At 34.1% G+C, this 24,355-nt stretch overlaps 1 protein-coding gene and 1 pseudogene across 9 annotated transcripts in view; one reads left to right on the plus strand and one right to left on the minus strand.

Moving 5' to 3' along the window:
- The window catches only part of CTNNA3 (catenin alpha 3), a 1,640,794-nt gene that overhangs the window by 1,183,878 nt on the left and 432,561 nt on the right, over positions 1 to 24,355 (plus strand). The window lies entirely within an intron of this gene.
- On the minus strand, positions 1,939 to 5,005 carry LOC130543017 (BTB/POZ domain-containing adapter for CUL3-mediated RhoA degradation protein 1-like; annotated as a pseudogene).

Genomic DNA, 24,355 nt, shown 5'->3' on the forward strand with positions numbered 1-24,355 from the left:
TTTATCTTTGAAAGAACTGGTCAGTTTCATTTAAGATATAAAATGTATGGCCATAGAGTTGTTCTAGTGTTTCCTCCCTATCCTTTTAATGCCTGTGGTTCTGTGGTGATAATCTCCCACTTTGTTCTGGATATTGTAATTTAAGTTTATCTCTTTTTCCTTGATAGTCTTGCTGGATTTTTATCAATTTTATTGTTATTTAAAGGAAACAACTGGGGTTTATTGCTGTAGTAATAAATTACTACAGACTAAATGGTTTAAAATCATACACATTTATTATCTTACAGTTCTGCAGTCTATAAGTCTGACACTGGTAACACTGAACTAAAATTAAGGTGTCAGTAGGGCTGCATTCCCTTCTGGAGACTCTAAAGGAGAATCTATTTACTGTCTTTCTGCCTTGTAGAGCTCATCTGCATTCCTTTGCTCTGCTCCTGTCCTCTTTCCTCCTTTCTTTTGCCAAAGCCAAACATGGTGGGTTGAGTTCTTTTACTTCATCACTCTGACTTTCTCTTCTGCCTCCCTCTTCTACTTTTGAGGAGTCCTGTATTTACTATGGTCCCACCCAGATAACCCAGGATAGTCTGTCTCCACATCTGGAACGTAATCACATTTGTAAAGCCCCTTTTGTCCTAGAAGGTAACATATTTACAGTGGACCTCTTAGGAGGCCATTATTCTTCTGTCACGGTATTCTACAGATTTTGAATATTACGTTAAGAGGATTTTTTTTTTAATTAAAGCTCAATGCCATTTATAGAAATTTAAAACACGTACATATGCAAAACAATGCTTTTAGTTTTTCAAGGGTACAAACGTAATCTAAGTATATGTATCAAAACTTAGAATTGGAGGAGTGCCTATGGGTAAAAGGGAAATGGGCAAGGGACTGGGAATGAAGGAAAAAAATAAAGAGAAAAGATTTGTATAGATCAATGATGGTTACCATACACTGATAAGTATGATGAACTCAATTCTCTATACCTAAATCTTAAAAACAAAAACAAAAACCTCCAAACAAACAAGCAGACTAGCTGAGTGGGGTGAGGGTGGGAACGGTCTCAGGGAAATCTGGAAAGGAGGCAGCTGGAGCCCAGAAGAAAAAGCACTGCACCTGACATTCAGATAACCTGGGGTTGAATCTGAGCTCTGCGGCTGGCTGGCTCCTTGACCTTGGATGTGTCCCAGCTTCCCTCCTGGGTGTCAAACAGGGGTACAAGATGTACACACAAGCCGACAGAAGAATTGCTCCTGACACGGAGGATGGGAGATAACATTAGACAAATGCAGAACTCTAGAGCAAGAACCCACTTTCAAGATCATCTAGTTCAATGTTTTCCAAATTGCAAGTGGTTACCCATTAATGGGTCATGAAATAATTTTAGTGAGCCCCAAAGAGCATTACAAAGAAAGAAAACAATACATCAGCCTGCGTTTCACTAAAAGTAGCGTTTTATAAAACTCTTACTTAAGTTATATATGAGTATAAAATGCATTTTTTCCTATGGGATGCAGTTTGAAAAGCATGGATATTGCTCAAAGGAATTCTATACTTTTAGATTTCAAGAACCAATAAGTATTCATCAAGACAACAGAAAGTTGTTCATAGTTGCCACTTTTTAATATATGAAAGGCATCAAAAAAATAAACTCTTATAATCTCCTATTAATATTGTACCATAGGGGCACCTGGGTGGCTGAGTCAGTTAAGCATCTGACTCCTGATTTCAGCTCAGGCAGGTCATGATATCAGACTCGTGAGATCAGCCCCAGGTAAGGTTCCATGCTTAGTGGGAGTCTGCTAGAGATTCTCTCTCTCCCACTCCCTCTGCCTCTTACCCTCTCTAAAATAAATAAATCTTTTAAATAAAATTGTATCATGAAAGAAAATTTTAGCATTGTGAAAATAGAACAGAATAAAAGGCTTTATGTAAAACTCACTACACTGTACATATTTGGAACCCCCAACGTGTTTTATTGGGAGCCGCTCTGCTTCTAGGATTACATTGCCGCAGTGGGCGGTCCTCTATCTGGGCCGGTACCAGGCAGCAGCGTGCCTCACCTAGTAGCTCCCGCCGCTCCCTGGTACCCTCAGGCAGTGGCACAGACTGTCGCGCAGGTGGTTGAGAATTGCACCAGAGTGACGGCCACTCGGTTAGTCAGCACCCAACCTCCTGCACCCGTGAGCACCTCAGAGCAGCCACTGAACACGACCTTGAGCAAGGTGTCCGTGTCCTGTCCCTTGAGGGTGGGCAGCGCGGGATAGTGCAGCCAGCCGCCCGCATTCACCTTCGCATACTTGCTGTTTGGGGGCAGTGTCTTGAGACGGTAGGCAGCAGAGCCAGGCTCCAGACCCAAGGGCTTAGGAGCCCCTAGGGACTGGGTCTCAGCCGCCACCGGCCCCGAGGCCTCAGCTGACAATCCAGCGAGTGGCGTTGATGGTGATCCTAGGCGCTCTCTCTGCCCCCTCCAAAGGCTCCAAACACCCCGACACCGAGGTCTTCCAGCCCTTCGGCCAGACCGCAGGCCCACACTCTGCCGCTACTCAGCTGCCAACAGGTTATTTGTTTGTTTTTAAACTCCTATGGAGGATGTTTTTGTTTTTGTTTTACTAGGCAGTTGACCTAGTTTGGTTTAGACCGCAGGTTTCTCCTCACCTTCTAGGCTGTGGTTCCAATGACTGCTAAATTTTTAAACCTTTTTCTGGGCTATTTAGAAGTCTCCGTGTTTGCCTGTGGTTAGTCTCAGATCTGAGAGGTGTCCTATTGTGCGTTCAGTTATGCTAATTAAGGTGAAATCCATATAAACATGGCTTAGGGCTGAGACCACGAGTCCCCGCTGCACGTAGGAAAGTCATTTACTTCAACACTTCCTTCCCTTTCATCTCCCGGGTAATGGTTTTCTAGTCAGTTATTCAGTCAGAAATCTGGGACCTTACTTCCTTGGGTGGCTAAGGACTTCTCCGACTGAGGCCAAGTGGTGGGAGGACAAACAGAAATAAACGCCATGCGGATTTATCCTGCCCTCTTGGGGTCACAGATCTAGCAATTATTGCTGGGTTTTGGGACACATTGTTAAAGAGTTCAGTAGAAAATTGCACAAAAGTGTACAAATACAAAATTTCTGAATGCTACTGGAATTGAAAATTCATATAGAGAAAAATACAAATAACCTATAAAAGCAAAAGCAGTGAGATACTGGTTTTCGCCATCTGTTTGACAAAAAATATGAAGACTCATTTTTCAACACAGAGTAGAAGATATTCTTATTCACTGTTAATAGGATTATTATCTGATTGTGTGGATTCATGAAAACTTCCTGAGGGCCATTTGGCAGACTCTCCCAAAATTGAAAACGTGCTGATCCAGCATTTCCCTTTTTACCAATCTACCTTACAAAAATATTTTCACATACAGATAATGGTGTATATACAAAGATAATTATACTCTGTAATAGTAAAAAAAAAAAAAAAGTGGAAATGAAATATCCATACAAAAGGTTATAAATAATTATCATTCAGCTGCATTTGGGGTTGTACCCATTGAAAAGGAATAAAGTAGACCTTACTGGTACTGATATCTCGCATATGTAGCTGATAAGTGAAAACAAAGAATGTTAAAGAATAAAATATATAACATTTAATTTTTTGGTTTTATTTTTAAAAGAACACTAATGAGAAGGACCTGGGAGAACATATGATAAACTTAAGAATAGCTAATGGAAACACTTGAGATGACATTTTACATTATGTATGTGCGTTATTGGTTTTTTTTGTTATTAAACATTTAAAAGTACAGGAGACATTTTACAAATGACAGAATACATAACTTTATTTTTTTAGGTCTTTGTAAGTCAAGAACTGTATATAATTGGAATTAGAATGAGAAATTTGGAACTACCCTGAGAAACAGGCTTTCTGGTAATACGCTGGAAAGCATGATGGTTTTGGCTTTGGCAAGATGCTTAAGAGACATGGGGAGTTAGTGTTTACTTTATGTTGTGATAAAAGGGTTGAAACGTTTTAGATTAGCCGGCAGCCAATATTTTTTTCCAGTTTTATTGAGAAATAATTGACATACATTCTTGTATACATTTAAGTCATATAGCATGATGGTTTGGTTTACTTATATTGTGAAATGGTTACCAAAATAGATTCAGCTAACATCCATCTTCGCATACAGATGCAATAAAAAGAAAGAAAGAAAGAAAGAAAGAAAGAAAGAAAGAAAGAAAGAAAGAAAGGGAAAAGGAAAACCAATTTTCTCCTTGCGATGAGAACTCTTAGGATTCATTCTGTTAACAATTTTCCTATATATCATACATCAGGGCTAATGTATAGTCATCATGTCATTCATTACATTACTAGTACTATTTATCTTATACTGGAAGTTTTTACCTTTTGATCACCTTCCTCCAATTCCCATTTTCCCCACGCCCCTGCCTCTGGTAATCACAAATATAATCTCCTTTTCTGTTTGTTTTTTCTCTCCAGATTCTACATATGAGACTATACGATACTTGTTTTTCTCTGTCTTATTTCAGTTAGCATAATGCCTCTTAAGGCCCATTCATGTTGTTACAAATGGTAGGATTTACTTGTTGTTGTTGTTTTTTTATGGCTGAATAGTATTTCATTGTTTGTATGTGCACAAACATGTGTGTGTGTGTGTGTGTGCACACACACGTGCACATACATACATGTATACCACAACTTCTTTATTCATCCATCCATCCGTGGACACTTAGGTTGTTTCCATGTCTTTGCTATCTGAACGATGTTACTGTGAATGTGGGGGGTGCAGATATCTTTTCAATTCAGTGTTTCTGTTACCTTTGGTTATATGCCAGAAGTGGAACTGTTGGATCATATAGTAGCTTCTTGAGGATTCTGCGTACTGTTTTCCACTGTGGCTATACTAATTTACTACCCCACCAACAATGCACAGGGTTCCCTACTCTCCACATCCACACCAGCATTTGTTACCTTGTCTTTTTGATAATGGTCATTCTGATAGGCGTAAGATGCTATCTCATTTTGGTTTTAATTTGCATTTCTCTAATGACTAGTAATGTTAAGCATCTTTTCAACAGATTGGCCTTTTGTATATCTTTGTTGGAGAAATGTCTATTCAGATCCTTTGCCCATTTTTTAATTTTTTTAATCTTTATTTATTTTCACTATTGAGTTTTATGAGCTCTTTATATGTTTTGATAATTAACCCCTTCCAGAAATATACTTTGCAAATATTTTTTCCCCATTCCATTAGTTGTCTAATGGTTTTTATTTTCTTTTGCTGTACAGAACTTTTTAGTTTGATGTTTCCCACTGTGTTTTTTTTTCTTATTTTGTAGCTTATGATGTCATAAGATGTCATATCCACAATATCATTACCAGGACCCATGTCAGGGAGCTTTGTTCCTATGTTGCCTTCAACAAGTTTTATGGTTTCAGGTCTTACCTTTAAGTCTTTTATCCATATCTAGTTTTATGAGTGGTATAAGATATGGGTCAGTTTCATTCTTTTACATGTGAATATCCAATTATCCCATCACCATTTATTGAAGAGACTACACTTTCTCCATTATTATTGGTTCCCTTGTCAAATATTAGTTGTATACTCATGTTTTATATATGATAAGTATTAGCATATACGCTTGGGTTTCTTTCTGAGCCCTTGATTCTATTCCATTCGTATGTTTGTCTGTTTTTATGCCAATACTATTTACTGTTTTGATGACCATAGTTTTATAGTGTAGCTTAAAATTAGCAAGAGTAATACTTCATGTTCTGTTCTTTCAGGATTTCTTTGGCTGTTTGGCGTCTTCTGTGGTTCCATGTAAATTTTAGGACTGTTTTTCTACTTTTGTGAAAAAAATGTCATTGGAATCTTGAAAAGGATTGCATTGAATCTATAGATGACTTTCAGTAATATTGCTATTTTAACAATATCACTTTTTTCCAATCCATGAACACGGGATAATTTTCCATTTATCTATGTCTTCTTCAATTTCTTTCATCAATATTTTGTAGTTTTTAGCATAGAGATCTTTCACCTCCTTAGTTAAATTTATTCCTAATGACTTTATTGTTTTTGATGCTATTATAAATAAGATCAATTTCTTTATTTCTTTTTCAGAAATTTTGTACATAGAAACGCTTGTTTCAGTGTGTTCTTTTGTATAATGACAAAATTTTCCCTTATAGTTACCATGAGGCTTATGTAAAATATCTTAAATTTTGTAGTTTTTAGCATAGAGATCTTTCACCTCCTTAGTTAAATTTATTCCTAATGACTTTATTGTTTTTGATGCTATTATAAATAAGATCAATTTCTTTATTTCTTTTTCAGAAATTTTGTACATAGAAACGCTTGTTTCAGTGTGTTCTTTTGTATAATGACAAAATTTTCCCTTATAGTTACCATGAGGCTTATGTAAAATATCTTAAATTTGGAATACCCTATTTTAAAATACGCTATTTTACCCTGACAACAACTTAACTTCAATAGAATTGAATTGTATAATTTATACTTTTATTTCTTCTTATCCTCACATTTTAAGTTATTGCTGTTACAATTTATGTGGGTTTTTGTTTATTTTCTTGTTTGTGTGAAAGTAATGACAGATAATTGTAGTTATGGTTATTTTTGCTACATTGTTGTTGTTGTTTTTAACTTTTAAACTAGAGTTGTGAATTATGCACCACTATTACCATTTTTTGGACTCTAACTAGAACTATATATTTGCCATTACCAGTGAGATTTATGCTACCTTTTTGTGTTTTTATGATGTTAATTTGCATTCTTTTACTTCCATGCAAAGAACTCCCTTTAGCATTTCTTCTAAGGTTATGTCTAATAGTAATACACTCCTTCAGCTTTTATTTATCTGAGAAAATTTTTATCCCTCCTTCCATCCTGAGGGACAGCTTCTTTAGGTATAGAATTCTTCACTGACAGTTATTTTCTTTCAATATTTTGAATATGTCATGCTATTCTCTCCTGGCCTGCAAAGTTTCTGTTGAGAAATCTGTCAATATTTCTCTGGGTGTTCCTTTATATGTAACTTCTTTTGCCGCTCTTAATTTTGTTGTTGTTGTTTTTTTTTTGTTTTTTGTTTTTTTTGGTCTTTGACTTTCAACAATTTACTTACAATGTTTCTCAGCATAACCCTATTTGGATTCAACCTATTTGGAATTCCTTGGGCTTCATGGATCTGAATGTCCATTTCTCTTCCCAGGTTTGGGAAATTTTCAGCCCTTATTGCTTTAAATATACATTCTGACACTTTCTCTTTCTCTTTTCCTTCTAGAATTACTATTTTGCAGCTGTTTTATTTTCATTATGCCCCATAATTCCCTTAAGTTTTCTTCACTCTTTTCCTTTATTTTATTTTTTCTTTTTGCTCCTCTGAGTAATTTCTAGTATTTTCTTCCTCCAAATTGCTGACTCTTTTTCCTGTATGGTTGAGTCTACTGTTGAAATTCTCTATTGAATTTTTCAGTTCAGTTATTGTATTTTTCAGATCTAGGGTTTTGTATGTTTATATGCATGTGTAGTTGCTCTTTCCTTGTCAAACCTGTCATTCCACCCATGCATTTTTCCCTAATTCTGCCTTGGTGTCTCTCTGTGTTTTCTTGTAATTCATTTAACTTCCTTAAGAAGATTATTCTGAATTTTGTCTGATGGTTTATAGAGCTTCATTTTTTTAGGGTTAGTTATTGGAGCTTTATTAATTTTCTTTGGTGTTGTTATATTTACCTGATTCCTTGTGATCCTTGATTCCTTACATCTGTATCTGCACATTTGAGTAATGGGGTTCCTCTTCCAGGCTTTACAAGTTTCCTTTAGCTAAAATAGTTTTTCACCAGTCAGCCCAGTTTGGGTTCCCAGATGTGTATGCTGGTAATGTCTTTGCACAGGTGGAGACTGCTACTATATTCTATTTTTGGGTGAGGTAACTGTTCAAGCTCAGAAGGTGGAGATGGAGTGTGTGGCACTGGCTGAGGACAGTTGGATAGGATTGCTGGCTCAGTTCCCTACCCAAGTGAAGCTGCAGAATGGGCTTTGTGGTTACCTACATTCTCTGGTAGGCTTACAAGATCATTAGGACAGTATTATATACAGTAGCAGTTGGAGTTATGAATTAACTCCTTTTCCTGGCAAGGAAACAGGATGGGACCCAGGGCCTATACAGCTCATTGTTTGGGTGCTCAAAACAGGCCTGAGTGTACACTGAATTCTCCAGTCATGTGAAACCACCAGCTTTGCTCTATAGATCAGGGAAGCCATGGGCTATGCTGTCTGTTCAAGTACCACTGTATGTAGGGCTGTTGAATTGGCTACACGGTTTCATGTGTGCTCTGATTAGGTTGCCTGCTTGGATAGGTTGAAGGCTGTATTCAGCAATGAGTGGGACTATGACTTAGATTCCCTACCCGGGCACAGTGGGAGAAGAAACTTTAAAACTAGTAAAGTTCTTTATTGTCTTAACTCAAGCTGACCCACACCCCCCAGTTCCCTTCCCAAACAGGGCCACTAATTTTGCTCTGCAAACTATCATTTCTGACTTCCCTTCTTTCAGCTCAAGCATCATTGGGTTACACAGCTTTATGATGCTTTTGCCAGCCCTTCTGGTTAGATGGGGCCAGAAGACACTGTTCACAGCAGGTGGGGCTATGTCTCAACTATGTTGACTCAGTGGGAGGGGAACAGGACACTCCAGGGTACTCTCAATTTCCCATATAGGTTCTCTGATTAGGAGGGAGTAGGAGCTACCCTCAGCCTTGTCTATGAATTATAGCACAAGAAGCCTCCAAGCCCAGTAGTGGCTTTGCTGTGGAAGTAATCATTTCTGCCCGTCTCCCTTTTGGCTCAAGTGTAGCTGTGCCACACAGCTTCCAGAAGTTGTCACCAGCCCTTCTAGTCAGAGAGGAGTGGGAGGGAATTTTCACAGCACGTGGGGCTATGATTCAGCACATTGCCTGTTTTGGACAAACTGGGCTTAATGGCCAAAAATAAAATCTCATTTGAGGGTCTAAATCAGGCAGGTCTGCATTCTGCTGTGTTGCCTGGTAGAATGTGCACCAAACTTGGGTCTGCAGATAAGCAAAGCTCCTGATTGGGGTTACAATTTGGGCATTGCAGGTTTGAATTCAGTCTGCCCAGATCCATGTGCTGGTTGTTGCAAGCTCCAACCGCTCTACTCCCCTGAAATCAAAATCTCAGTAACTAGGCCCCACAGATTTCCCTGCAGTCCCCATGGTGCGATATCAGAGTAGGGGCTCCACTAAGTGAGACACAATTCTGGGTGAGACTGGTTGTACCCCTGGATTGCATTTTCCCACTGGAAGAGCCAGAGGCTCGGGGGAGACCTCTCTGTGTGGTGTTATACTGTTCTGGGGGAGGAACACTATGTAGCCACTTTTCTTACCCTTCTAACACAGTTTGTGTTGGTCTCTGTGGTAGAGTGGGTTGCTTCAGCCTTACCCCTGTGTTCTAGGATTCTCTCAATGGCATCTTGTTCTTGAGTAGATGTTAGTTGTTCTTGTGAGAGGGAGTAAGTCAGGAACACCTGTGTTGACATTTTGATGACATTACCCCAGCCAAATTTTTATGATTTAATTATGAATCCAGGGGTTCAAGAAATCACTATTTTCTTAAAATCTTAGGGAAATATTTATAGCTGTATTATTTTCAACGATTGTCTTATATTTTATATTTAATTAACAAATTGACACTGAATCTAGACCATTTTTATACATTCTCTTAGGTATTTAGAAGATTTTTTTTCTCTCCTTTTGTTTTCCTGCCTTTCTAAGACATATCTCCTGTAGCCCTGTCCTGTGTTGCATCATTTGCCTTTCTAGTTCTCTGTGCTCCATTTTTCTTCATCTGTAAAATGAGAATGAGAATAATATTTACCTCATTGTAATGTTTTGATGGTTAAATAAAACTACACAAGTCAAACATAAAAATGTCTGACATGTAGTAACTGCTCACTAAATATTATCTATAGTTACTCACATGATTATACCATCTTGGTTCATGGTACTGCAATGGCTATTATTATCTACTACAACCAATTATTGATTAGATTTGCTTTTAAGGGTTATCATAAACAAGGTGATCTAAATGTGAGTGTGTATTTGTGTATGTGTGCATGTGTGTGTGGTTATTTAATCTCAAAAGCTTTTTGTGGTATGTACTATTTTTTTTTAATTTTATTTATTTATTTTATTATATTATGTTAGTCACCATACAGTACATTCCTGGTTTTTTATGTAAAGTTCTATTTATTCCATTTATGTTGGAGGAAATAGAACATGTGATCAGCCCACAGTCACAATGTTGGTGAATGTTAAAATTAGGAAAAAAAATGTTTCTTATCATCTTTTTTTGTTTCATTGTACTTTGTTTTTATTTCAACATAGCAAGCAGTAAAAAAATTAACAGGATTTATTGGCATTGACAGTACTTACAAGGAAAAAGAACGCTAAAAGCAATTTAGTTCACATTTAAGAAATCGCTTTAATTGAACACTTAAGAAATAAATCTATTTCCAAATGTTAAATTTGGATCAAAATTTAAAATAACATTTGGTAGATATTTATGTCTGCTGTCTCTTTGGAGTATTTTTATATAGCCTCTCATTCTTGGGGTATCCAGCTCCCATTTTCCTAACACAGCAGGGAAGACATATACATGTGCCCACTTAAATTGGAGGAAGAAATGGAGACCCTAGGCTGCAAAAATATACATACAAGCCTTTACCTTTTCCAGAACTAAAAGTTTCTTCTATAAAAAATCTTAAAATAAATAGCCAACCCCTATAGAACTAGGACCAGGATACTTCAAATATAACTATTCTGTATTTGAAAAATATAGGGCAGAAAGCCGTTTTGGTGATATTTATACATAGTCATGTTTTACTTTATCTTCAAAGAAGCTACATTTGTGACTTGGAAAGGGAGCTGCAGTTAGAGTGATTGGGTTAACCAGAAATCTTTAAAAATGCATTTCAGAAACATACTTGAAAATAAGGAATAATTAATTTTAAGCAAAATAACTTCTCCAGCTTGTGAGAAAATGAAGCAGCATTTTAAATACTACTGTAACAGAGTCTTAAGCTTGGTACATTTTTCTTCTATTGCTATTTCTTCTTTAGAGGTGATATCAGTAGAACAAGATTTTCTCTTTTAAGTGTAAATAATTTAAGGAATGTTTTCTTAGCTGTTGAAAATGAAATTGCTTGCTATATTCAATGATATTCCCTGATATCATCCCTTTCAACTTATTCGCAATGAAATGAGTATCTATCACTTTATTTCTGAAAAAGATGAAATGTGAAACTCTCAGTGTTTTGCTGGGTGGTGGGTTAAGTTATATTCTAATTCACTTTAAATTAACATTAATAGAATAAATGGGAGTGAATGCCTTACTATTAACATTAATAGAATAAATGGGAGTGAATGCCTTACTATGTTATAAAGGGACAATGGACAAAAAACTGCTCTTTTTATAGATTAGATTCACATTCGACTTACGTGTTGTTTATCCAACCTATACCTATGTTGGGACTTCAAACAAAGGGTTTTGTTTTGTTTTGTTTTATCTCCTGGAAAATAAAATAGCAAAACTGTCTAGCATGTACATTAAGTATCACTGCAAAATAGTAAAATAAGAAAATTAATTTTAAATTGCACGAGGTTCTAAAAATAGCTTATCCTTTTAAGATGTTTGCTAACATGTATATACAATTATTTAGGAATAAGTTAGGCTGTTAACTGCTTTCTTTATTCTCTAAACTATAAAATTAACTCAGAGTGATAGAAGGTTTCACTTTTGATGTTTGCCACTGTTTTGTTTTGTTTTTTTAATTATTTACTATGACAGTTGCCTCAAAAAATAAAAATGAGTGAACTTAGACTGAGACTTAAGATGGAGAACAAGATAATTGATTTCTAGTAGGAAACCTGATTATCAAAACCAGTGCTATCTTCTATTCACAAATGCAACCTATTATGAAGTTAGGGGTTTTTAGTATTTTAGTATCATTTGTCAACTTAGTTATGTCCATTTTCATATAGAAAAAGATCAAAAGAAATTCATGCATTCTTGTTACAAAAATAGAGGATTAATACTCTTTAGTACACATTACTATTTTAAAAGATATATTGCCGGACTCTGAGTCATTAAATGATTTTCCTAAGATGGTGTTCTCTGGAATCTAGATTTGCTGGATGAATGCCCTTTGGTAATGCAGTAGTTACTGCCTTTTGCTAAAGGTTATAATTTATGTGGACCAAAAAGCACAGTCTTTCCTGGAATTGAAGAAGCTTTCCAAAGGCATCCATTTGTAATCTTTTACTTAACACTATTTGTTAAGCGAAAACTGTAACCATAAAAAATTCATTTAAATTTCATTTGTTGAAAAGTCAAAATCAAGCAATTGAAAAACAAATGTCAGTGTTCTTCATATAATTTTTACCACATTATGGTGCCTATAGATAAAAGCCTAGCACAGTGCCTGTGGTCTTCAATATGTTGGTTCCTTCATTCCCCTCCCATCTTATTTCTTTATTGGTTGGTATTTGTATATATTGTGGATTTCCACTCAGTACTATGAAAGACAAAAATATAAAATGTGATTTTCACTGAATTTTCCAACACCTTGTGGGTACAGCACTCCATGTTGACACATGCAACCCCAGCATTTCTAATTTCCTCTAATTTATTTCTTTTGTCTCTCATTTTGTTAGCCACTTTAAGGAATATATTTTCTAGGTTTTTTGAAGTTGGTTTTACTTAGTTAATCCAATTAGTGGCACTTAATTTAGGTCCTGAGATTTTTCCTGTACCTATGGGTGTCGTTATTCCTCCATTACTTTTTAGTGACTAAACATCTAATTCTAAAATTAAAAGAAGTAATAATTATGAAATAGTAAATCATCCATAAAAATGAGAGAAACACATGTAGATCTCCTCTCTTAGCCAAGCTCATCTGATTATTGTGGGTTTTGCCAAATCTGAGGAATATAAAAACAGATTAAATGACAACAGATCAACAGAACATTAGTTTAAGTTTGATTTTAGTTGTCTCTCATTCATAGCATGTTGAGGACAAGGGAATGAGGCTAGTTTTTCTATTCATGAATTTGACTTTTTTATTTTTGGTGCAAACGTTATGAGAAAATATTGTTTACTTCGTATAAGTGAATCTGTTTTAAGTAATAATTTACTGCATAGAATTCAGCCCTTGGTTCTGTGAAGAAAAAAATATCATTATTTGAATTGCTACAAAATACTTTTATGGCTATTTTAATTGAAAAGATTTTATGTGAGTTTTATTTAGAAAGTTTGAGAAGAAGAACTTAGGAAGAGCTTGAGGGAAAAATAAAAAGGAAACCCAATTCAGGCAATGTAGTTTTTTAAACACTGCTCTTCTAATACTTAGTTTTATGATAGTTTCAGTGTAAATAATTATGGAAAAGATGGATGAAGTAAATTTTATGGTTTTTCGGTCAAGAGTTTCTATTATGGATTTCAGTGAACAAAACTGAAGCTTTCTGATTAATTGTGGGATCTTTATGTTATATTTTCCTTTACAAAGGATCTCCAGATATCAGAAGTCAAACCTGATAGAATTTGGCAAATACACAGTCCACAAATCAGTCCTTCATATAAATTAGATTGCCATCCACATGAATGTTATTTAATTCCAACTATATGCATATTGAAACTTTATACAAACTGCTTTTATATTCTAGAAAAATATCAAAAATTTTCAAAAGTGTACAGTGGATATGTCTATAAGAGCGTGGACTAAGAAAAAATAAACTCAAGACCAGAGTTTCTAAAAGCAATCAATCCTTTAAATTTGTTTGCATTGTATAATTCATAAAAATAACTGTAGTTGAATGAGTTAATTATTTAATCTTTGAATTGCAAAGTAATATTTATAGTTCTTGTTTATAAAATACTTATTTGAAAGACTAATTTAAAGTGAATTAGAATATAACTTTATTAGGGGCGCCTGGGTGGCACAGTGAGGTTGAGCGTCTGCCTTCGGCTCAGGGCGTGATCCCTGCGTTATGGGATCGAGCCCCACATCAGGCTCCTCTGCTATGAGCCTGCTTCTTCCTCTCCCACTCCCCCTGCTTGTGTTCCCTCTCTCGCTGGCTGTCTCTATCTCTGTCAAATAAATAAATAAAATCTTAAAAAAAAAAGAATATAGCTTTATTAATTTACCTAGCTAAATTTGTATGAATGGTCTTCCTTTTCTTTTTTTCCCAGAATAATTTCTGCTCATCATTTAGATTTCAATTTAAACATCACTTCCTTTGAGAAGTAAACTTCCCAAATCTGAATTGGTCAAATCCATCATAATATTTTTATCTCTCTTATTAATTGTCATGTTGCAGTTTGATCTCTTCCATATGAGACAGTAAGCTCCATGAAAAAAAAAAAAGAATGATTTATACCAATTATTATTATTATTTTTACTGCCTGGCTTGGTACTAGTAGGCAGAAAGGTACATAGTAAGCACTTACTTATAGTTATCAATTAATGAAAACAATTTGAATAAAATGTTAACATAAAAATTGCATTGTTGGAGCTTATTCAGAGGCATCCAGCTAGGGTAACATATTTGGAGTGAAAAATTATTAGTAAACATTTATATAGCACTTACTATGTACCAGGCCCTATTCTATTTATATATATTTACTCAGTTTGTTGATGAGAAAACTATATGCAAGAAAGTTGAGTAACTCATTTAATGTCATAGAGCTAGTTGGATGAAGGTGACCCAGGATTTAAACCCAGAGAATCTGGTTCTAGATTATATGCTGGTTTTTGGTTTTTTTTTTTTTTTTTTTTAAGATTTTATTTATTTATTTGACAGAGAGAGAGAGACAGACAGCGAGAGAGGGAACACAAGCAGGGGAAGTGGGGGAGGAAGAAGCAGGCTCCCAGCGGAGGAGCCTGATGCGGGGCTCGATCCCAGAATGCCAGGATCATGCCCTGAGCCGAAGGCAGAGGCTTAACGACTGAGCCACCCAGGCACCCCTAGATTATACGCTGTTAACCACTATACCCTTTTTGTCTCAAATGGGGATGGGTACCATATAGTTATCAAGACAACCTAAAGGGAAATTTGACAGATTTTATTTATCAGTATTTAAACAAGACAATATAAACATGGAATGAAAAGATAAGCAACATACTCAGAGAAAATACTTGCCATGCGTATAACAGGTGCAGTGGTTAAAGTGCTTGACTCTTTTCTATAAAGTATTATTACAAATCAGTAAAAAAAAAAATTCACTGGAAAAATAGATATGAACAGACAACTAAGAGATTTGAAAACTCAAATGCATACAAATAAAAATATATATCCTTAACTTTACTAATAATCAATGAAAATAGATTAACTTACAAAGGGATATCAGTTTCACCTTCAGATACATATAGTAGAGAACTAACTGTAAAAAATATATGTGCCATGATGTTTATTAGAATGTTGTTTTGATAACCCAAACTTGCAATAATCTAAGTGCTATCAGTAGGAGAAATTGATAACAAAGTATGGTTCTGAGAGATTGAGAATCTTGCCTGAGTTTATATGAATTATAATATTTTATACTTTCATCTGATTTTATAGGAATAAAATGAGGCTTTGTGATTTAGTGGGAAAAATATTAATTCTTCTGCCAATTCTAATATGGATGTTCTTTGAGGCATTGGCCAGTATCTGTTTTAAATGAAAGTGTGATAATATAATTCTCATATTATTTATAGATAATTTATGAAACACACTTTATATATGTTCTTACTAATATCCCCTTAGTGCAAAATAATAGCTTGATGAGTTGTTTTTTATTGTTAAGGTGAAAATTCATCTTCCATTTTGTGATTTTTATCTTTTCCTCCAATGCCGCAATTTAGATCATTCATACACTGAGTACTTCGGTTCATTAACCAGATAATTTTTTATTATAGCCCATTATGCTAGATCTAATGTTCAACACATGTGCTGTACAAAAAGTTACATTATTATTATTTTTATTTTCTGCATTTTAACTTGGTTAATTATTTTCTTTATTATAAGGAATCTTATATATACTGTACTGTACTATACTATACTATTTTATATCACACTCCTTAAGAAATAGCTACCCTCAAAAAATTAGTCATTAAAATTTCAAATCCTTTACTTTTTATCATGGTAATCTTTCATTCGTTTTTGTTCTTCAACAGTACTATTTTGATATATTATTGTATTTTTCCTATGAATATATTTCATAAAGTTATAATTAGAGTATGTCCATTATATTAAAAAATGCATAAAATTCTTTCACTGACATGGCACTTGTATCCTAAAGGCATTTTTTTTATGTTGCAGTATAGTTTTATAACCACATTTTAAAGGTTTTATACTATACCATTAAGATAAATAATATTTTTTACCATTTTCCTATTGTTCAATATTTGAATTATTTTATATAATGCTTCACTATTTCTTGATATTTAGAACTGTATCATGGTTTCGAAGAAATGGATTTACTAGATCAAAAAGTATGAACTTTTCCTGACTTTGATCAAGTTTCAGTAATGTAAGATTGTACTGATATTCCACATCCTTGCCTTAACTACGTGTTAACAGTTTGAGTCTTCTTTTAAAAAATTTCATGGATTAAGAAAGTGATCTTTAATTATTTGTTTAATTAGAATTTTAAAATTCTAATGGCTAGTGAGATTGACATTTTCCTGCATTCTTATTTAATGTTTGTATTATCTCTTTTGAGACATTTTTTGCTTTTATAACTTGCTTACTTATCTATAAGTTCTTTTAAAAATAATTTCTTTTAATTTATCTTTTATATTATATATATTTATATTATACAATATATTGTATATATATATATAATATATTATACAATATATTTATATTATACAAATATTTCCTATTTCCAGCTGTTATCTTTCGATTTCATTTGTTATAACATGTAGGGATTTTAAGTGTTTTTAATGTGTGAGCTCTTCAAATTTAAACTGTGAAAATCCTTCTATTTAGAGATTTGAAATATTTTCTAACTTTCCTTAATTAAAAAAAATATTTAACTCATTTTGTTGGTGTTGTGTTCATATCTAATAAGTATGCAGGTAAACTGTTTTTCTTTCTTTTTTTTTTTTTTCCAAGATTATTTATTTATTTATTTGACAGAGAGGGAGAGAGAGAGCACAAGCAGGGGGCAGAGGCAGAGGGAGAGGGAGAAGCAGGCTCCCCCCTGAGCAAGGAGCGTGAGGCCAGGCTCCATCCCAGGACCCTGGGATCATGACCTGAGCTGAAGGCAGATGCTTAACCGGCTGAAGCACCCAGGTGCCCCTAAGTGTTTTTCTTTTTAATTGCTTATTTTTCTAAAGCCATTTTTGGAAAAAAAAAAATCTTGGTCTCTTAATTAGCTATATCTCTTTTATAATTAAAAAAAAATTTTTTTTCAGATCTTCTTTGGCTATTCTCACCTGTGTTATTTATTTATTTATTTATTTATTTTAGTTCCAGAGGAAAAATGATCCATGATAAAATGAGTATAGGTTTGGAAATTAGAAAAATTAGAGATCTAAATCCAGATCTGCTACTTCAAACTGTGTTGAGATTGGCCTATTGATTTGAGGATAGGAGTTGTCTTTAATACTCTGTACTACTTTTGTAATACTCAGTTTATATCATCAGGACCTCATGGTCTAGGAGGGGAGGCTGAGAAACAAATAGACATTACAATAAGGTATAGAGTGGTCACAGCGATAGTATATATTAGACACTATTTCCCCATGAATTCAAATTATATCTGAAACCCCTTAACACAGTTTGGCTCATTTGTTTCAGGTTCATTATTAGGAGTATCCTATATTGCATGAGGGTTGAGAAAGTTTTTTGTTTTCTAACAAGTTATATATAATTTTTTAATTTATAAAGCACTTTTCTGATATATTATCTCATGTAATTTCAAAACAACAAATTAGGAGTCCTATGTTCCCATGAGGGAATTCGGACTCAGAGAGGTGAAGGGATTTATCATATTTTACCAAGTTGTAACTGACAGAGTTTTGACTGATTGTAAGCTTCCCACTAATTGTATTATGCAGGACTTTGTTATCCAAATGCAATTCGAGAATTTCCATCTTTATTTATACTGTAAGAAGTCATCTATTTCATGTGAGTCTTTGAGTTGATAAATAATTGAAATATTGTATCATAACTTGCCATTTTCCAGTTATTGTACTTGAATTGATTCTGATGGAACAAAGGCATTAAAGGTAAACAGCAGTCCGGAAGGTTCTGGTGCATGACCACCTGTGTCTCTGGTGGAAGACTACCCATCTTGAATCCTGGTTCTACTGCTTGTTATCCGTGTAACCTTCCTGTGTTTCAGTTTCCTCATTTACAAAATGAAAACAATAATAGTGTCTGTACCATAGGGCTTTTGGTAGGATTAAATGGATTAACTAAGTGCTTAAAACATTTCTGGGCAGATCATAAGGTCTATATAAATGTTACTATTATTTTTATTATATTTCTTTGAATTAGATATCTAGTCATTAAATTACTTTATATTATTAACATAAGCAATGCTTTGGTTTCTTTATAAAGATGACTGTGAAAGGGCACTTGGGTGGCTCAGTCGGTTGTGTCAGACTTTCAATTTTAGCTCAGGTCATGATCTCAGGGTCATGAGATGGAGCCCTACATAGGACTCCATGCTGGGTGTCGAACCTGGTTAAGATTCTCCTTTTCTGTCTTCCTTTGAGCCTTTTCCTGAATCTATGGAAAACATCTGTCTGTACTCCAAGAAACTACCTTCAGAATGTGACACACTATTTACATTAAAAATGCATATAATAATTATAGTATTTTATACAAATACTGATTATCTAACATGATACTGTGTCTTAAATGAAATTGTTAGGAAATATTCTATGGAATCCAATATCTGTTGTGTTTTCCTAAGTTATATAGACATAGAGAAAATATGGCAGTACTTAGATAATAAAATGTATAGATGGGAGTGATTATGTGATTTCTGAAATTGGTCTCATGTTATTTCTTAATTCCAGAGATGTGATCTTAGGGGCATAATGAATTTTTAATCTCAAGGGGGAAAAAAGTCTTTTTTTGAAATAACAATTTACATTTAAATAAAATACAATTATTTCATGTCATTCACTATTTACTTAAGAATATGTTAGAAGAGAAATTTAATCAGCCAAAGAGGATTTAGAGGATTTTCCTTCTCTGAAACTCCTTTGGAAAGCTGAGGACTTCCTTTTCTTAACCTTGCAATATCACTATAGGTTAATTTATGTTAAGATTTACAGGATGGAGGCTTTCATACATTAAAATTATTTAAGGTTAAATTTCCATCAACACACATTTTTTGCCATTAAATTCTAGTGTGTGGCCAGACATACTTAAAATTAGTCAAAGCAGACGTAGGTAATGAAAACAAATTCAGAGTAATCAGAATATCATAAAACACACTGCATATCACAATGAAGATATTAAGTTATTTGCTTAACAGTTTATTGTTACTTTACCTTTATTTATGGTAGTAAAAATATAACAATTCCCTTCAGACTTCCATATCACCAATAAAAAGTGGGTACGTTTCCTCTAGTTAGACGGATTGTATATATTGCTAAAAATTCATTGATTCAATCAACAAACCATTATTGATTGCCTACTATAGAAGTTTGCAGTACTTGGATACTGGCAATATGAAGATTAATAATACAGCATCATCCCCAAAGGAGCTCAAGGGAAGGGTGATGGAAAACACAAATACAATGAAAGGAGCATGAGCCAAGAGAGCATTGCAAGTTCATATTGAAAATACAATAAGGGATTAAAAGGAAAAGCAAGGATATAAAAATCAACATAAAGATCAATATCTTTGTACATCAGAAAAAACATTTATAAATTGGTGAGAGGGAACTAAAGCCAAGGACAGGATTAACTACAGGATTTATTTACTTATTTATTTTTAACTGCAGTTTTTACTTCTTTTCATTTTGTTTACTTCTTTTCATATCCATGATTCAAAGTTTTCCCAGTTATGGAGGGGAAATTGGAGCAAACTACATTGTATGAATCTAAGGGCCAGAGTTAACAGCTTTTAAATCCCACTGGTCTGAATAGGAAAAAGGGGGAAAAAAAAGCTAGCTGGACAAGGGGGTTCTGGGAGAATAAAACTAAAAATGTTAAAAGAAAATAATATAAAGTAAATTTAAATTACACACTATCTTAGAAAGTATTTTCGACTTGACAGAACTGAAGAATTCACAAACGAAATGCAGCATAAAGAGATAAAATAAAAGATGTAGGGAAGAGACTGAAAAATTCCAGAACATCTCAAATGAGTCCCCAAAATAATATATATATATAGCAAGACATGATAATGGAATTTTGTAGAATTGAAAAGTGGAATGATCTTTTCAGTTTAAAAGTGCATGCTAGGGACACATGGGTGGCTCAGTCAGTTGAGCATCCAACTCTTGGTTTCTACCTGGGTTGTGCTTGAGATTCTCTCCCTCTTCCTCTGCCCTTCCCCCTCCCTGCTCTGTGCTCGGGCTCTCTCTTACAATAAATAATTATTATTGTTTTAAGTACATGCTAAAGGTCAAACAGGCCAAACAGGCCAAACAGGATAAATAAACACATTTCTTAGCTGGTCACATCATGGAAAACCAAAAAAGTTAATGATAAGAGACAATTCTAAAATCCAGCCGGAAAGAAAAATAGATTATTGATGTGGGGGGGAAAAAAGATTGACAGTATACAATAGACTCAAAGAAGTAATGGCTTAAACATTTTATGTGAACTTAATTGTTTGCCTAGAATTTTATATGTAGCTAAACTAGCCTGAAAGAGTGAAAGCAAATAGAAACACATTCAAATATTTAAACACTGAGAAAATTTACAACCAATAAGTGTTTATTATGTTTTTCAATAACAAAAGTAAAAGAAGAAAGTATAGTAATAACAATTTTTAGTATTATAAATTAATTGCTAACTTTAAATAAACCTACGTATTTATTTTTTAAAAAACAGACTAAAGTGGGGAGAAAAAAAAAACCTTTAGCAGTATTAATTATAGCTGAATTTATGAGTGCCCTTGACCCAGCAATTCTATTCCTCATTATATACCCAACAAAAATGTGTATATATGATCACCAAAAGATGTTTAACAGCCGAAAGTTGGAAACTGAATAAATATGGAAATGATCATAATAGGCCTACATAGGAAATATCCATTGACAGTAGAATTAAAAAATAACCTGTAATGTATTTAATCCATGAGATATACTACAAACCATTGAGGATGAATGAAACATCAGTCATACAATATACATTATTTACAGACACATAATGTTAAGAGAAAAAATGCATAATGAATGATTTCATTGATCTTAAGTTCTTAAACCAACAAAAATATTCTCTGCTGCTAGAAGTCAGGATACGGTCACCTTTGGAAGAGCAGTAATGAGTTTGGAGGTGAACACAAGAGGGTCTTCTGGAAGCTGGTAATGTTCTGTTACTTAATCTAGATGCTGGTCATGTGTGTGTTTGGTTTGTGAAAATTCATAGAGCTATACAGCCATGAGATGTGTACTTTATTTATACATAATATCCTTTAATAAAAATTTAAAATTATAGAAAAAACAACAGATAAAACTGAAATTTTAGAAAAAAGAGCTCAGAAGATAGGAGGAATCTCAATACATAATTTAAATATGTCAATATTCTTGTGTTATATGGTATGTAGGTGGAAATTACTTAATGTCTGGTAGAAATTATGCATGTATGTGTGGGCATGTGTCTTTATAGTTTTGCTGTAGGCTAAAAATGTGAAGGTAAATGTTAAAAGGATAGAAATACATTTGAGAACTACACAATTAGTAGAAGGAAAAAATCAGGAAAGAACACATGAAAATCAGTCTAAGAAAGCAGAAAATGAGACAAAAAACACACAAAGGAAACAACAACAAAAACAGATATAAAAAGCATACTAAGTGGGACACTTGGGTAGCCATCAATTAAGCATCTGCCTTCAGCTCAGGTCATGATCCCGGGGTCCTGGGAATGAGCCCTGCTTTGGGCTCCCTGCTTGCTGGGGAGTCTGCTTCTCTGTCTGCCCCTGCTTGTGCTCTCAAATAAATAAAATCGTAAAAAAAAAAAAAAAAAGGAAAAAAGCATACTAAGCAGAAAAGCAGACAGTAGAAGTCAATCTAAATATTTTCAAAAATCATAATAAATGTAAATTAATTAGTTTCCTCATAAAGTGCTAAAATTATTATATTTGATTAAAAACTAATACTTACATAAGGAAAAACCTTTTAAATACATAGAAAGGATATAGAAAATTAAATATAGAGGTGCTATATATGTGCTAAGGAAATACTAAAGGCTTGTGTGTGTTTTAAATATTAACATTAGACAAAAGAATTTAAGAGGAAAACATAAATAAGGATTTTTTAAAAAGAATAGATTATGACAAAAGAACAATCTATAAAAAATATAAACACTCAATAATTTGTAGACAGCTTCCAGAATAGATAAAGCAAATCAAATCATGAGGAAAAATAGACAAGTTCAGACTCATGATGGGATATTTTAATATATAGCTATCAGAAATTGAAATCTCAAATGGACAAAAAATTAAAAATAGATATATGTCATTTGAACAAGTCATCTAAAACCTTGACTAATATCTCTGCATTAAACAGACACATGGAATGTTGTGAAAATGGACCATATATTTATTTTTTTTAAAGATTTTATTTATTTATTTGACAGAGAGAGACAGCCAGCGAGAGAGGGAACACAGCAGGGGGAGTGGGAGAGGAAGAAGCAGGCTTCCCAGCGGAGCAGGGAGCCTGATGCGGGACTCGATTCCAGGACCCTGGGATCATGCCCTGGGCCAAAGGCAGAGGCTTAATGACTGAGCCACCCAGGCGCCCCTGGACCACATATTTATAACAAAGGAAAGAAATCTAATTTCAAGAAATCAGTCCACTAGAAACCTTATTATCTCAACACAATATGATTAAATTAGATAGCAGTAAAAATGCAGAAAATACATTTGCAAATAAAGAAATGTAGTCCTAAATAATGGGTTAAAGAAGAATTCATAACGGAAAGTAAGAAATATATAGAGCTGAAAGGCAATCCACCTCATAACTTATGGAAAGTCTCTAAATCTGTAATAAATATGAGTTACCATGTTTAGCTTATTTATTTATAAAAATTTTAAATGTGGCAAAAGTTATGTAAGCTTCTATCTCTAGAAGCTAGGGTAAAGAACAACGGATTTAATCTGGAAAAAGTAGAAGAAAGAAAAAAATATAGAGTAGATGATAAATTAATAGGAATACAAAGATGTGGAGATTTTAAAGCTGGTTCTTTAAAGTTTAATAAATGAACCAGAGCTCTTTCAAGATAGAATAAGATTTTGCTTTTTAAAGAGTACAAACAATATTTAACTGAAAGGAAATCGAACTATAGAGTAGAGCATAATATTGTTTAAAAATAACATGAAAAGGGGCACTGGGTGATTCAGTCATTAAGCATCTGCCTTCGGCTCAGGGGGTGATCCCAGAGTCCTGGGATCGAGCCCTGCATTGGGCTCCCTGCTCCACTGGGAAGCCTGCTTCTTCCTCTCCCACCCCCCTTGCTTGTGTTCCCTCTCTCGCTGGCTGTCTCTCTCTCTGTCAAATAAATAAATAAAATGTTAAAAAAAAAACATGAAAAATGTTAACGAATTTTGCATTTAAGGAATGGGACTTCAATATATTAGGAAATTTAGATGAAATGAGCAATTTTCAGGAAAGAAATTTAGTAATTATGTTACTGAACTAGACCTAAGTAAAATAGAAAACCTGAGTAAAGTGGCAAATAAATTAACTCCTCCACCTTTGCCTCTGGGAAGGTATAACAGATACGCATGTGTTTTGTTTTGTTCTTGCCAAGCAAATTCTACCAAACATTCAAGGAAGGGCTTACAGTTGACCCTTGGACAGCATGACTTTGAACTGTGTGGGTCCACATTTAAGTGGATTTTCCCCCCATAAACACAGTACAATAATATAAATGTATTTTCTCTTCTTTATGATTTTTTTAACATTTTCTTTTCTCTAGCTTACTTTATTGTGAGAATACAGTATATAATACATATAAGATAACAAAATATGTGTTGATTGTTTATGTTATCAATAAGGCTCCCAATTAACAGTAGGCTATTAGTAGTTAAGATTTGGGAAGCCAAAAGTTATATGTGGATTTTCAACTACGTAGGG

Source organism: Ursus arctos, unplaced genomic scaffold (genome assembly GCF_023065955.2).
Source record: "Ursus arctos isolate Adak ecotype North America unplaced genomic scaffold, UrsArc2.0 scaffold_7, whole genome shotgun sequence".
Taxonomy (NCBI): domain Eukaryota; kingdom Metazoa; phylum Chordata; class Mammalia; order Carnivora; family Ursidae; genus Ursus; species Ursus arctos.